The sequence below is a fragment of the Lissotriton vulgaris genome, chromosome 10, assembly GCF_964263255.1.
Source record: "Lissotriton vulgaris chromosome 10, aLisVul1.2, whole genome shotgun sequence".
Classification (NCBI taxonomy): domain Eukaryota; kingdom Metazoa; phylum Chordata; class Amphibia; order Caudata; family Salamandridae; genus Lissotriton; species Lissotriton vulgaris.
Genome location: NC_141698.1, coordinates 990,535,480 through 990,550,045, shown reverse-complemented (window position 1 = coordinate 990,550,045; position 14,566 = coordinate 990,535,480).

Genomic DNA, 14,566 nt, shown 5'->3' with positions numbered 1-14,566 from the left:
TGTGGAGCGCAGAGTGTATTACAAGCATTATTTCCCTCACACACTAGATCCTCTATCTAGCCTTGCTTGGTAAAAAAAATCTTGTTCCGCAACAGAGGAGTTTAGAGTTTTTTTAAGCTACTGTAGGGCGATTGCTAATTGATGGGCCTGAAATCACATACGGAAATCAGTAATAGGAGCACTGAGAGTCCAGAAGTGCATACAGGAATTGGTGATCCACACAAATAATAATCTGATTAATACAATTATTTTCAATGTGACACTGTGGCATAGAAAACTTTGGACAATAAGCAATTTGCTGCTCACTCAAATAAGGTGGATGATGATTCTTTTTCACAGGAGCAGGGAGGTTAACCTCACTAATTCTGGTTAGGTTTATCTTATCTGTTACTTTTTCGCATGTAGATTGTCTGGTCTGAAATTTTGCATGGTGTTACAATTTTTAATTCTTTAAACCTTCCTTACGTTATTTCACAGTGTTCATTACTACTTTATTGTATTTGCATGAACCATGTTTAGAGGTACTGTTTTTTAGTGTACACTACTGACTTTTTTACGATGCTTTGTTTTCTCACCTGAAATTTATTAAGGCATGTTTGGAAAGGGGCGACCATTCGGTCCCCCCGAACGTATGGTGGAGTACCACGATCCCCCCGGGAAGCCATCTTGGGCAGGAGGCGAGTCTCGGCTGGTATGCCCGAAGCGGCGTAGCCGGGGAGCGCCTTTTTCCCGCCCTAGAGTGGGTTGTCCTAGACACTGACGCGGCCGGCCACGCCCTCTGAAGACGGATAAAAGGAGCAGAAGCCAAGAAAGCATCCTCTTGTTCCTGTGCTCTGAAGCTGCACCTCCCCGCTGCACGTGAGCTCGAGACGGAACGAAGAGCCAATTTTGAGCGTTGTAATCTTTCTTTTTGTCTTTCAGATATTCCGTCTGAGAATGCCCAAGAAAGTCGGGAAGCGGGTCAGTACCGATCAGATGCTCCGCATGCTCATGAAGGAGGTAGCCGATTTGAAGAAGAAGGTGGCGGCTAAGGACGGGGAGGGAGGACCGAAACGGCCTTTGCCGGGAGCAGTCCCCGGTGGGAGAGGCAAGAGGTCCAGAAGGGGGGCACTCGGGGGGGAAACCCCGGTTCCCGATACCCCGTTTGAGGAGCCAACCCCGACGCCGAAAGAAGGGAATCCGATCCCCGTGGTGGTCACCCCCGTGAACGGGGAGGATATGCCTCCTGAGTTAGCGGCACAATTGGCAGCGTGGTTGGGAAAAGATAGCGAGGGCACCACGGCTGACGACGCCCGCGCAGTAATGAGGCAACTGCGGGAATCTAGGGAGGCTGCGAAGGCACCATCTTCTGTTAACGCATCAGGCCCAGGTTCGGTGGCAGATGCAGCGTCTGGTTCAGGTAAGCGGCCATTGCCGATTGCGGGGGAGGGGTCTGTACCTTCACGAAGGGAAAAGGTGGCTCAGCATGTTCGACTGGAAGTTAAGGAACAACAAGTGGTGATTTTTATTGACTTGTATTACTGTTACTGAGCAAATATGGAGGATGATAGAGAAAAATTGGCGGCAGAGATGTTTCAAATGAGTAAGGGTTCTACCCCGATATCTAAGAATAAGACACCTGTTAACAGTTTGACAGATAAATTCATGAAATTAGAAAGGCTGAAGAAAGCTGAACTTTCAAAATGGTGGGACGGGGTCACTTTACAGAATTACTTAGATTTGAGAAGAATTCCCAGAGGTCTACGGATATTAATTTTTCCGACATTCGATGACCTGGATATTGATTTATTAAAAGATTGGGAGGAGAATCTCTACAATTCATCATTCACTATGATTAATATTTTGATTAAGAATGCCAATAGAAAAGTTGATAAACTGAAACAAGAGATCTTAGATCTTGAGTCAGAGATCAAGGCCATGAATCTCCCAGAACTCACTGACAAAAATTATGTTATTTTGAAAGATGTGATCAACAAGTTTCAATTACAGATCAAAGACAAAAAAATGAATAAGATTAGAAGGGATGAAAGAGATTATGCCGAGTGCAGGATATTCACTTTTGCCAGAGGATATGACGAAATTGTCAGACCTAAGGGTCCTGTTAAGGTCACAGGTCAGAGTGACTTGAGCTCTGTTAATTACAGCAGCTCTAGCGTGTTGAGGACAAGGTGGACAATTTTTTGCAATTGATATGTATATCAACAAAACTCTGGAGGAACTACATAAAATTCAAGATCGTGAGTGTAAAAAGAGAACTAGGAAATTTCATGATAATTTGTCTTATGGTGAGAGGGCAGCCTTAAAAAGTTTGAGGAATGATAAGAATATTGTAATACAATCATCAGATAAGGGGGTAATGTAGTTATTATGAATAGATCTGACTACAGTGCTGAAATTCAACGTCAGTTACAAGACCCCTCTTGTTACTGTAAGCTAACCCGTAATCCTATTCCTGAGGCATCCTCCCTCATTAATGACAGACTATATAATTGGAAAGAAGAAGGGATGTTGGATGAGGCAGAATTCAAATATCTCCGCATTTCTAAACCTATCAGATATGTTGTTGGAAATGGCCAGATTAATTCTCAAGAATAATTTCTTGCTGTTTGAGGACATCTGGTATCATCAGACGAGAGGCACAGCAATGGGCTCCAGGTTTGCTCCTTCTTAGGCCAACCTTTTTATGGGTTGGTTTGAGAGGGAGCATGCCTGGGGCCGTGAGGCGGGTAAATGGCATGACAATATTTTGTTTTGGACTTGTTTCATCGACGACATTCTCATGATTTGGAGGGGGTCGGTGAAGGATTTACAGGAATACTTTAGGTATTTGAATAATAACAACTTTAATGTCTCGTTAACACTTGAGCACAGTAATTCACGTATTGTGTTCCTGGATGTGGAATTGTTCATTGATAATGACAAAATTATGAGTACTTTATATAGAAAGCCTACTGCCAATAACTCCATTTTGAGGTTTGAAAGTCATCACACAAAATCTGTAACTAGAGGCATCCCCTATGGAGAGATGGTTAGGATTCGACTGAATTGTAGTAAGGATAGTGACTTTCGGACAGAACTTAATTCTTTACAAAATAGGCTCAGGGAAAGGGGGTATCTTGAATCTGACCTTGTTAGAGCTAGAAACAGAATCTATAAACTTGAAAGGAAATCTACTTTGATCCAAAAAGAAAGGAAAAATACCTCTAAGGGACAGGTGGCCTTTATCACCAAGTACTGCATCCAGAGGGATGATATATTTAAGGCACTGGGAAAACACTGGAACATTTTGAAGGGAGTCCCAGCACTTTCTGAGCTAATAAGTGAACGTCCAGAGGTCATTTTCAAAAGGTGTCCGACTGTTAAGGAACTCATAAGTAGCAACTATCTTAATCCAGTGACAGTCAGCAATTCAAATTGGTTAGCTAAACGCCCATCTGGTTTCTTTATATGTGGCACTTGCAATGTGTGCGACTATGGTTTAAATAAAGTGAAGAACTTCTGTTATAACACGATCAGATATATTCGATTAGGGAGTTCATTAACTGCAATAGTGAGGGGGTGGTTTATGCTGTTAAATGTCAATGTGACAAGGTATATATTGGGAGTACCAAGAGGAAACTTAAGACACAAATTCAAGAACATGTAAGGGCCATTCAGAATCAAGATGAAAAGTCACCTATTTTTCTACATATCAGAGCCCATCACCCTTTTGAAACCAGGATAACATTCCATGGTGTGCAAAAAGTTCCACCAGGGAAAAGGGGAGGAGACTGGATCCTCCGATTGAGACAGGCAGAGGCGAGATGGATCTCGCGCTGTAGACTAGTGAAACTAGGGTTAAATACTGAGAATGAGCTTCATTATTAATTGTAACTTGGGGATGAACTCTATAGGGTCAATAGATCTTTCATATGTGGATCTGTTTTTCCCTCACCACGTAATACTTGTTGGTTTACGTGGGTTTAATTACGTAATCCCTTTTTAATATGAGTTACTTCTGGAGATGCATGATATATGGTTTACATTTTTCCAAATTGTATAGTAACACTTTGAGATATCTTTCTATCAATAGGTTCTTTAGATTAGAGATTAGGATACAGGGTCTTTCAGATTTGGTATTTCCTTACATATTGCCACATTGGTTCATGTAAGTTACTATTTATTGTATACTTTGTGCAGGGCATCGGGAACTCGACACTACTCACGGGTTTCAATTAAAATACCAGTGACATACATTTGGCACATGAAAATGGTTTGTTGGTTTAGCACATATATTCAGGCTCAGCGCAGTATGAATGCGGATCTCATTAATGGATTTAGACTTTGGCTATTGGGTGGCGGAGATTTCTTCTCTAGAGCGGTATATTTATATAATTTTCATGGTTCACATTACAAACTATGAGGACACCGCCACTTGACAATCAGGCATATATATTCGTTTGACAGTTATTTTATCCAATAAAAGTGTAACCATGTAATAAAAGTTCTTTCTTTCTTTGCGGAATTGATCGCATCATGCGGCAGATCTGCGTACTGATTTTTAATTACACTTTATGTTTGTAGTGTCTTATTGTAATAAGCTCTTTTTCATATGTTGTGGAACGTTTCTTGTTATTTGATGAACTAACTTACTGTTTATCTATTAAACTCGGCCTTTGTAGTGGGTATAATACAATATGATCTACCGGTCTTCATATCAGACCCGGTTTTCATTAGGCATGCTCGTTATTATTTATTTTAGTTTTACACTAATACTATGTGGCAATTTAACCCATCGGTTTATTAGACTTTATTTGGGTTTTCTCCTAAACTTACATATTTACGCTGACTCGATAAATATTTACGTTTTGCCGCCTTTAGAATTAGCTCTGGTATCTCATTGGTTACTTTAAAACCGGATATGCTTCACTACCGGATATAATATGCCTTTTTCTGAAACACCGGATATGCACCTTAAAACCGGAAACAATACGTCCTTGGTGTTTTGGTTGCGGACGTAATAGACAGCTATAATAAGGCTTTTTAGTGCAGTACAGAGTCATGCTTATTAGGCAGGGCGGACCATATTGGGAGCTTTAATTGCTTGGATGAGCGGGAAATACGCTGACGTTTCTGATTGGTGTTACTGGAGTTTAAAGGGAAGCATAGGGCACGGATTCTTTGCACGCTGTCGGGAAAGACGCCAGACGTCGCCTGCCGAGACTCCCCACTATTACATTGGATTCATATCTTTGAAAGGTGAGGTGCTGACCGGATTAGTTAGTTTGTCGAGGAGCATTGGTAGTGGATGTTTTGTACTTTTTGGATATTTTTTAAAATTAATGATGATTTCTAAGTCTCGCATTTCATTTGTTTTTCTCAACAGGATTTGCACTTCTGCATTTCTATCGTTACCAGGTGAGGATATGAAACGATTTAGGTTTTGCTGTTATGGTTTATTTTGAATTACTGGGCATTCATAGACAGATCTTTATATTCTATTTGAATCACTAGTACAATATTGTGTAGGATAACAAGAGTAGTTAGGTATCTGTCAGCCCTTCTTTTCACTATGTTGGTAATGTAAATATGATTCCCTTGGCGAGGTACTATTGCTTTGTTCTCATTTGCTCCAGAAGATCAACTCTCAGTTATTTCGACATTTTGCCTCCTCCTGCATATAGTGCTTTAGGTCTTGCCATGCTTTAACACCAGACAAATTTTTTGTAGTTTCACATTGATATCAAGAATAAGGACTGATTCTGCATAAGAAACATTTCAAGGGGAGTTCAGGCAAAGAGACTAATTTAGTGTTAATTCCAGGTGAGATACTCTTCTGAACAGATTCTGAATTTGTAATGAGCCATAATTCTCTGATGGTTATACACCTTTTGAATGTTACTGAATTCTATCTATGGTGAGGATTATTGCTGCATGTAATTTTGTATATCTATAGGAATTATTGGATATGAATTTCTCTATATATAGTACTTAAATGTTTGGTGTTTATGATCTGTTGGATTCAATATTATGTGTGTGTTAAGTTCATCTTAAAAATATTTTTAATCAGGTTGTACTACAGTTGGATTATTCGAATACTAAGACAAGATTTCATCTTTGAAAAATACACATTTACAGGAGGTAGGGAGGACATTTTTTCACCATAAACAGTTATTTTCATTAAGAGTTCTGGGGAATGTGAAGACAATTTTATTAGTAATGTGTCCATTTATTTGTTATGCTTTAAAAGGTTGTTATATAGGCAGGTGTCCTATCATTCAGTCCTGTTGTGCTATGTTTTTGAAATCTGTAATCTGATATATATTATTTATCCATCTATTAATGTGATACTTTTTTCTATGTTTTGGCGTCTGCTGTTTGTGTTGCATTTTGACTTATGAAATAATGAAGATTTGCTACTGATTTGAACATCACCATCTCTGTTGAAAATCATCAAATAAAAGAACATTCTTGGAATTCACTTCTGTGAACCGTTTGATTTTGTGGTGAATTTGTCGCTCCCTCAATCTCTTGTGTATACACTATTGACTTTGCTGGATTTCACAGTGGATCCAGATGAGGTGTTGAGCTGACTGTGGAATACTAATATTTCTTTCAACTACTGTGTATGGAAATTTAGTTTTTGTCTGTGCTGATCTTGTACCCTCACCGCTCTCCGTATTTAAGTACATGTTTTTTAATTCTTTGTGAGGCAATCTGTGATCCCATCATTTCTAGAATGTCTGGGTATCTGCCAATTAGATGGAAATAGCAGTTTGTTCCAGACTGATTCTGGTGCAATAAAGAACCTTAGATTCAGTCCAGAACCAAAGAGATGTGTACTTTTTCTTGAAATTTTTTATTAAAAAGTTTTTAGATGAAAATACAGAAATACGTACATATGTAAATAGATAATAAAATAAGATATTGATAAATGAGGCATAATACAGGTATGAAAATGATATAGTTATACATAGGATATAATGTATGTGAAGAAACAAAAATAGCAAATATTCTATAAGCTATAAAGCAAAAAGAGCAGAAGAGAAGAAAGAGAAAGAATGAAAGGACAAGAGAAAAGAAAAGAAAAAGAACAAAGAACCCCAGAGTAACAAGAGAAAGGAGAAAAGGAGATGAGACCGAGATATATGAAAACGATTAAGGAGCAGAAAAAAACCCAGGAAGAGTACACAAACACAAAATAAAAATAATTAAGGAGGGACAACAGACGTTGGAGAGGAAGGAATGGAGACAGAGTCACTATCCACCGTGGCTTCTAGGAATGGGGACCATGTTTGAAGAAAAACAGAAGCCTGATCTTGCAAGTTTTAAATTACACGTTCATAGGAGGCTCCTTGTACCATAGCCACCAGCCACTCTTCCTGAGAAGGAGATAAGGAGGACTTCCAATGACGTAATATACAGATTTTGGCCATAGCCAAAGCAGTATGAAGAAGACGAGTCTGTAGTTTAGACAGTTTCGGAAGACCTAAAAAATCATGTAAATTAATATTTGCAGAAGTAAAGGGTAATGGTAATGACATAGTAGACGCCAAAGTCTTTCTTATAAAAAGCCAAAATGATCTACTACGGGGGCATTCACAAATAATGTGCGTAATATAACAGCCAGAAGCAGAACATCTCCAACACAAAGAGTGTGTTATCAATTTAGCATGATGTAGTTTAGATGGAGACCAGTGCCATTCATGAATGATTTTGAAAATGAAAAATTTGAGACGAGCCTCTCGGACACCTTTATGTAAACCTTCCAGAATTTGATCCCATTGAGTAATGGAATATGTAACTGATAAGCGAGATTGCTATTGTAATTGAAAAGCTTTCGAGAGGGGTTGTGAAAAATGAGGATGCAGGAAAGTTTTATAAAGACCAGAAGTCACACCTTTAAAGTTTGCCCACAAATCTAAATAAGACAAAATAGGAGACGCGGTCAATAATTAAGGTGGAGAACCTAAATGTTTTGTGATGGCTTGTTGGAGTTGAGTATATTGACGGGATTGTGTGGATGGTAAATGGAATTCCTCACTACTTTGAGAGAAAGATTTAAAGTTGTTGTCATAGAACAGTTATTCCAGAGAATGAACACCAGCTTCCTGCCACAGAGGCCATGATAACATGCGACCACGAACACGAATAGCCAAGTTGGACCATAAAGGGGCTTTGACATGAAGCAGCGGATTAGATTGAAGTAAACGATGACTTCTTTGCCAAGATTTATACATAGCAGATAAGATAGGATTTTTAGGGCCGGAAGAACTGGAACCCTTACCATATAAAAGGGACAAGCCAAGACTAGAAGATAATAAGTGACGTTCAAGTGGGACCCATTGAGGTATGTCTTTAGACTTGGGCAAAAAGAAGGAAAGTTGTGAAAGATGGAGGGCGAGTGAGTAATGCTCGATAGAGGGAAGACCCAAGCCTCCGTGTAATTGGTGAGATTTTAATTTGGCCAAGGTAAGACGCGGTTTAGCCGTACCCCATATAAAAAAATTAATTTTGGAGTCAATGGACCGAAGAATAGTCAGGGGAATGTTTAGAGGGAGCATACCTAGAACATAAAGAAATCGCGGTAGGGTAACCATCTTAACTGCCTGAACCCACCCCCAAAGAGATAAGCCGAGGACTTTCTATTTATCGAAATCTCTTTGCATTTGCGCAATCAACGGTGTTAAATTGTCCATAACTATATTATCCAATCCTCTGTTAATCAATACTCCTAAATTTTTAAGGCGGGAAGGTTACCAGTGAAATTGAAAATCAGAAATTTCAGCTTTTGAAGTACTAATGGACATGGGCAATGCTTCACTCTTATCCCAGTTAATCTTATAACCGGAAAAAGAAGAGAAATTATTTATGATGCGAAGGAGAGCAGGGAGAGAGCGGGGAAGATCAGTAAGTGTGAGAAGAATATCATCCGTGTATAAATACATTTTTGAATGACCAATTGGAAGAGGAACTCCAACCACTGCGGGTGATTTACGTACTGCAGCAGCCAAAGGTTCCATTGCCAGAAGGAAAAGAAGAGGGGAAAGAGGACAGCCTTGACGAGTACCCCGTCTGATTGGGAATGGAGTAGAAAGGAAACTGCCGCAGTTAACTTGAGCTGAAGGACTATCATATAACAGACAAACTTTAGCTATAAATTGGTCGCCTAAACCAAATCGTTGCATTATGGTAAAAAGATACTCCCACTCAATACGGTCAAATGCTTTTTCGGCATCCAAAGAAAGGAGTAGGGCATCGGTAGCAAGATTTTTAGCTGACCATAAAGCATGAGAGAGAGTACGTAAATGATTTTGAGATGAACGCCCAGGAACAAAGCCTACCTGTGAATTGTGGATTAAAGAAGGTAAAACCTTACGAAGACGTGATGCGAGAATACTCGCAAGAATCTTAACATCAGTGTTTAAGAGAGATATGGGGCGGTAACTACCACACAGCAGAGGATCTTTACCAGGTTTTGGTAAAACAGCTATGATATCCTTTTTGGAAATAGAACCAAAAGAAGATTCCTCTGTGGCTTCTGCAAATGCGGCATGTAGAGTATCAACCATACTCTGACCAGTCCATTTGAAAAATTCATTTTTTTTTTTGTTTTTTATTGAGAGACATGGTGTAAGCCAGACAGTAAATCAATGCAAATACAGTTCATTAAAAACCTAATACAGAAAATACAATATTATTAATAGACATAATTTAGTTGCCATAAAACAGTCAGGGGATATACATTTTATACAAGTTTAAATGCTAAGGAGACCCAATAAAAAGAGAGATAGGTAATACCAATAGCCCCAAATAAGTATGTATCGTAAAATTATTTATTTCGAATCCCTCCAATCTTTTAGCGGTGCCCAAATGGTTGTGCCCATTTCTTTAGATGTTTTTAGCCTTTAAATTCGTATAGACATGACTCTACATTGTGTATGCCCAGGAGTCTGGCAAGCCACATCTGGAACGTGGGGGCAGTAGTATCCTTCCAACCTGCAGAGATTAGAATTCGCAGGACAGCGACCGAGATAAAGACGAGGGCTTTAGCATCCCTCCCTGCTTTTAGCTTGTCATCTGTTCCTGTTAAGACCAGGGTAGGGGATAGATCGATGTTATGACCTAGCAGCCCCTCCAGAAACAGAGTTATTTCCCGACGAATTAAAATAAGATTGGGGCAGTGATAAAACATGTGTAAAAGATCTACAAGGCAGCTATTGCATTTAGGGCATCTATCATCTTCTCTTACTCCCCATCCATACAGTTTCGCGGGGCTATAATAGAGATTAAACAGGGTATTGTAGTGTTGGGCCCTTAAGTTTGAGGACCGGAATATTTTCTTATTTAAGAGCAGGGCAAGGTCTAAATCAACATCAGGGTCCCCCAGCTTCTGTGCCAAAGAGGTTTCAGTGTTCTCCAAGTCGTCCTGCAGACTAAGGAGAAGATGATTATAGACTATTCTTAGCTTTTACCCCCCCTGATTAAATAGTCAACCATTGGGTTACCCGGAGGCAGCGTGAGCCTTGGTCTTATTGCCGACAGTGATTGAGCAATTTGCCCGTATAAAAGCCAGTGGCTTTGAGGGACACCGTACTTCTGCTTTATCACCTCAAAGCTAAGAATTTCATTACCTGACATAATATCTCTCAAAAACCTTATCCCACATTCCCTCCAAACCATGGAATTATTACTTTGTCCTAGGTGGGGAAGAAGGCTAGATTTCCACAGATTCATATTAACATTGATTTTGGGGATATTCAGAATTTTTCTAATGGCCTTCCATGTTCCCCAGGCCCCTTCCAAAATCTTATATCTGGCTTTCCTGTAACATCTGCGCGCAACTTCACAGTTCAACACCCCAAGGGCCTTCCTCCCCAACAGCAGCTCGAAAATAGATAGGAGGCTCTGATTCCCGGCCAGATCTTCCTGAGGTTTGGGATTGAGTTGGAACAATATATTCATTTGTATAAGTAAGCAGGTATAATGATAGAGTCTAAGATTTGGCATAGCCAATCCCCCTCTTGCCAATAGAAGTGAGAAAAGATTGATCGAACGCCTGATCTTACCATATTGCCAGACACATCTTACAAAAGTGGCTTCTATTTTCCTAATCATGCTGTCTCCTAATATTAATGGGATGGCCCTGAAAAAATATAACACTTTAGGTAACATAGTCATTTTTAGGACATTGACTTTGCCGATCAAAGAGAGATGTAAAACATCGATTCTTTTCAAATCGGTCTCTATTGATTCGATGAGGGTCGGGTAGTTTTCTTCAATGATCTTATCTACCGAGGCATTAACCCTAACCCCTAAGTATACAGCTGAATCTACAAATCTTTGATCCGTCTTAGTGATATTCTTAGTGCATATGATCTGGGTTTTCCCTTCATTTAAACGATAGCCTGAATGATGCCCAAATTCCTTGGATGAGGATCTGTAGTTATTATTGCCAGATCATCGGCGTAAGCCAGCATTTTTGTAGTAAAGCTGTTACAAACCACTGGACTGATCCGAGGGGAGGTTAAACTTTTCTGTATTAGGGGGTCTATGTACAGGGAGAACAGAATCGGAGAGCATGGACAGCCCTGACGAGTCCCCCTCTTAATTGATATTTTGTCTGAGCGCTGGCCCATAACAAGAACCCTAGCCACTGGATCAACGTACATGGCTTTAATGGCCCTCACAAATTTACTGCTGAAGCCTCTACCGGCCAGAATGACCCACAGAAAATCCCAGACCATGCGGTCAAAAGCTTTCTCCGCATCGAGGAGGATCATGGCCATCTCCCTCCCAGTAGCACCAAGGGCGTCAAATAAGGCTATTGCTCGACTAGTGTGGTCCGTCGTACCTCTACCCGGCTCGAACCCATGCTGCCATGAGACAAGATGACCTATGATCCCCCAACCTATTAGCCCAGACCTTGGAGTAAAGCTTTGTGTCCGCGTTTATGAGCGAAGTTGGGCGATAGGACCCCGGCAGTTCTTTGGGCTTCCCTTTCTTATGAAAGATGATGATGTTGGTCTCCTTCCAAGAGTACGGTATTATGCCTGTACACAAGATACCGTTAAATAGATCCAGCAGGATAGGGGCAATCTCTTTTTCCATGCATTTATACGCCTCCAGGGGGATCCCGTCTGGGTCAGCGGCCTTGCCGGCAGCTAGCTGTAGTTATTTCGCTCCGAGCCAGGTCTCTATCGAGATATTCCCTGGCCAGCTCATCTAGCCCTGGACCCCCGTCCTAAAATACCGGGTTTTGATCACACATCCCTCTCTTATCGTCATACAGTGCTTGATAAAAGTTCCTAAAAACCCTTAGAATGTCTGATGGCTTGCTATACTCGTGTCCGTTTTCCTGCATACTAGAGATGGTATTCTTAGTCCTCTCTCGTCTTATTCGTAAGGCCAGTGCCCTCCCTGCCTGCTCCCCTGTTTCATAGCGCCTTGCCCTAGAAGCCTGATATTCTCTAACTTCTTTCTGTGTTATTATTCTCTGTAGATCAGCTTTGATAGTGGTAATTTTATCCAAATGAGTTTCCTGTAGTAAGGCAACGTCTACATGTTTAGAATGCAAAAAGAAAGAACCTTATTTCGTTTAATATAATGGGTGAGGCCATGAACATTCCAGGAAATCACCGACAATGGATGGGCAGAAGACATGACAAAAAAATTGAACAAGGAGATGATAAAGAAAAGAAAAAATAAATAAATAGAGATAAGAGAAGAAGATTGTTACTCTGGGTAAGGAGGAAAAAGGGGGAGAAGAAAAAGAAAAGGGAAAGTAGATTATAAAGGCAGAGTGAAGAGTGGAACAGAAAAAGCAAATATGAATAGAGAGAAAAAAAGTATTAAAGATACAAAGAAGAGAAAGAAAGAGAAAGAAAAGAAAAAAGAAACCTAGACTGTTAACTATGGGTCTGGGGGCACCTACAGCAGCACCAAGGGAGGTGGGACCCCCTCTGAGCAAAGAAGAATGGGGATTCGGGGAACAAGTGATAAAACTGAATATGTAAAATGCATTTAGAATATGATTACAACAAGAAAAACATGGAAAACCATATACCATTATCATGAAATATAGGCAGTAAAATGGAAAAAAATCATGATATAAGAACCATACAATAAGAGAATAAAATAAAAGCAAGGGAAATTAAATAAAAAAGAGACATATGACATAATAAAAGAGGTGCAAAAGATAGAGTGAAATAAATATGAAAGTTAAATGAGAGGAATCGAGAAATCCAGCACCATCATAAAGAGGGGGCAAAAGGAAATAGAAAGTACAGATAATAATGCATGGGAATAAAAACATAGGAAAATACCAGAACCTATTTTAAGAAATATATGAAAGTATCCAAAGCGAAGTGTCCACTGAAGGAAATGAATATTGTCACGTTAAACAACGAGTACCATGTCATAGGGAATGGAATGCATTGGAAAAAGGATCACCATAGGAAAGGTAACAATTTGGAGGCAAGCCTGCAAACCGAGACATGCTCTGAGAAGGCCGAACACGTAGTGTAAAACCATAAAAGAACAGGGAGATAAAAGACACAATATGAAACAGAGAACAGAAGTTATCACACCACAAAAAGAAAGACGGCGTGAGAATAAAACCTAGACGAGAATATTAGGACAAGCAGAAGAAAAAGAAAAAACAGGAGAAGGAAACAAACCAACAATGCCACATAAAAGGAGGGAGAGAGATAGCACTTAAAGACAAGGAGAGAAAACCATAAAATCATGCAATAGAAGAGAAACAAAAGAAAATGATCAGAAACAATCTAAACATAGAAAACAATGAAAGAAATAGATATCATTCAAAAGCCGAATAGTTAATAAATGAAATATTTAGTTAATACCTTAACAGCAATAACAGCACTATAGTAGGGGGAATGAGCAGGAAGAAAGAAAGACTACCCGTGGGGAGGTAACAGCCTTATAGTATATAATAAGCAAAACCTGAAAATGATTAAATAACTGTAAAACTGAAAATCACATTAATAACAAATATAAAATATCAGTAAGGCATAAGGCACTAAACATGTAGAGGAAAATACAACCCCTCATGAAAGAGGCAATAACCATGCAATATATAAGAAGCAGAACCTGAAAATGGATACGTAGCTTCAAAACTGGAACTAATGCACTTGTGGAAAATATAAAATAACAGTAAGGTAAAGAGCACTATGAAAACCTGTAGCAGAAGTGACCACATTATACAGTGCATTGGATTCGCAACTGGAAAATCAAGCAGCAAACGCATTACCAACAATAAGAAGAAAAGCACCCATAAGGAAACATGAGAGCATGAATATAGATAGCCTAGATATAAATGAGTAGAATAATATTATAAAATGACATTATGTCATAAACAAAGTATCTCATAAAGCAAATGAACAATGTAAATCTAAACCACCGTAACCACAACATGGAGAAGGAAATGAACAGGAAGCAAGCCCCGCATGTAATAGGTAATACATATGCATCATATAATGAGCGAGAACTAAAATGCGCAAATATTCCTAAAAGCCTACTTAAAAATGCTAAATTTGTTGAAATCTCACAGGATAGCAATAAAACA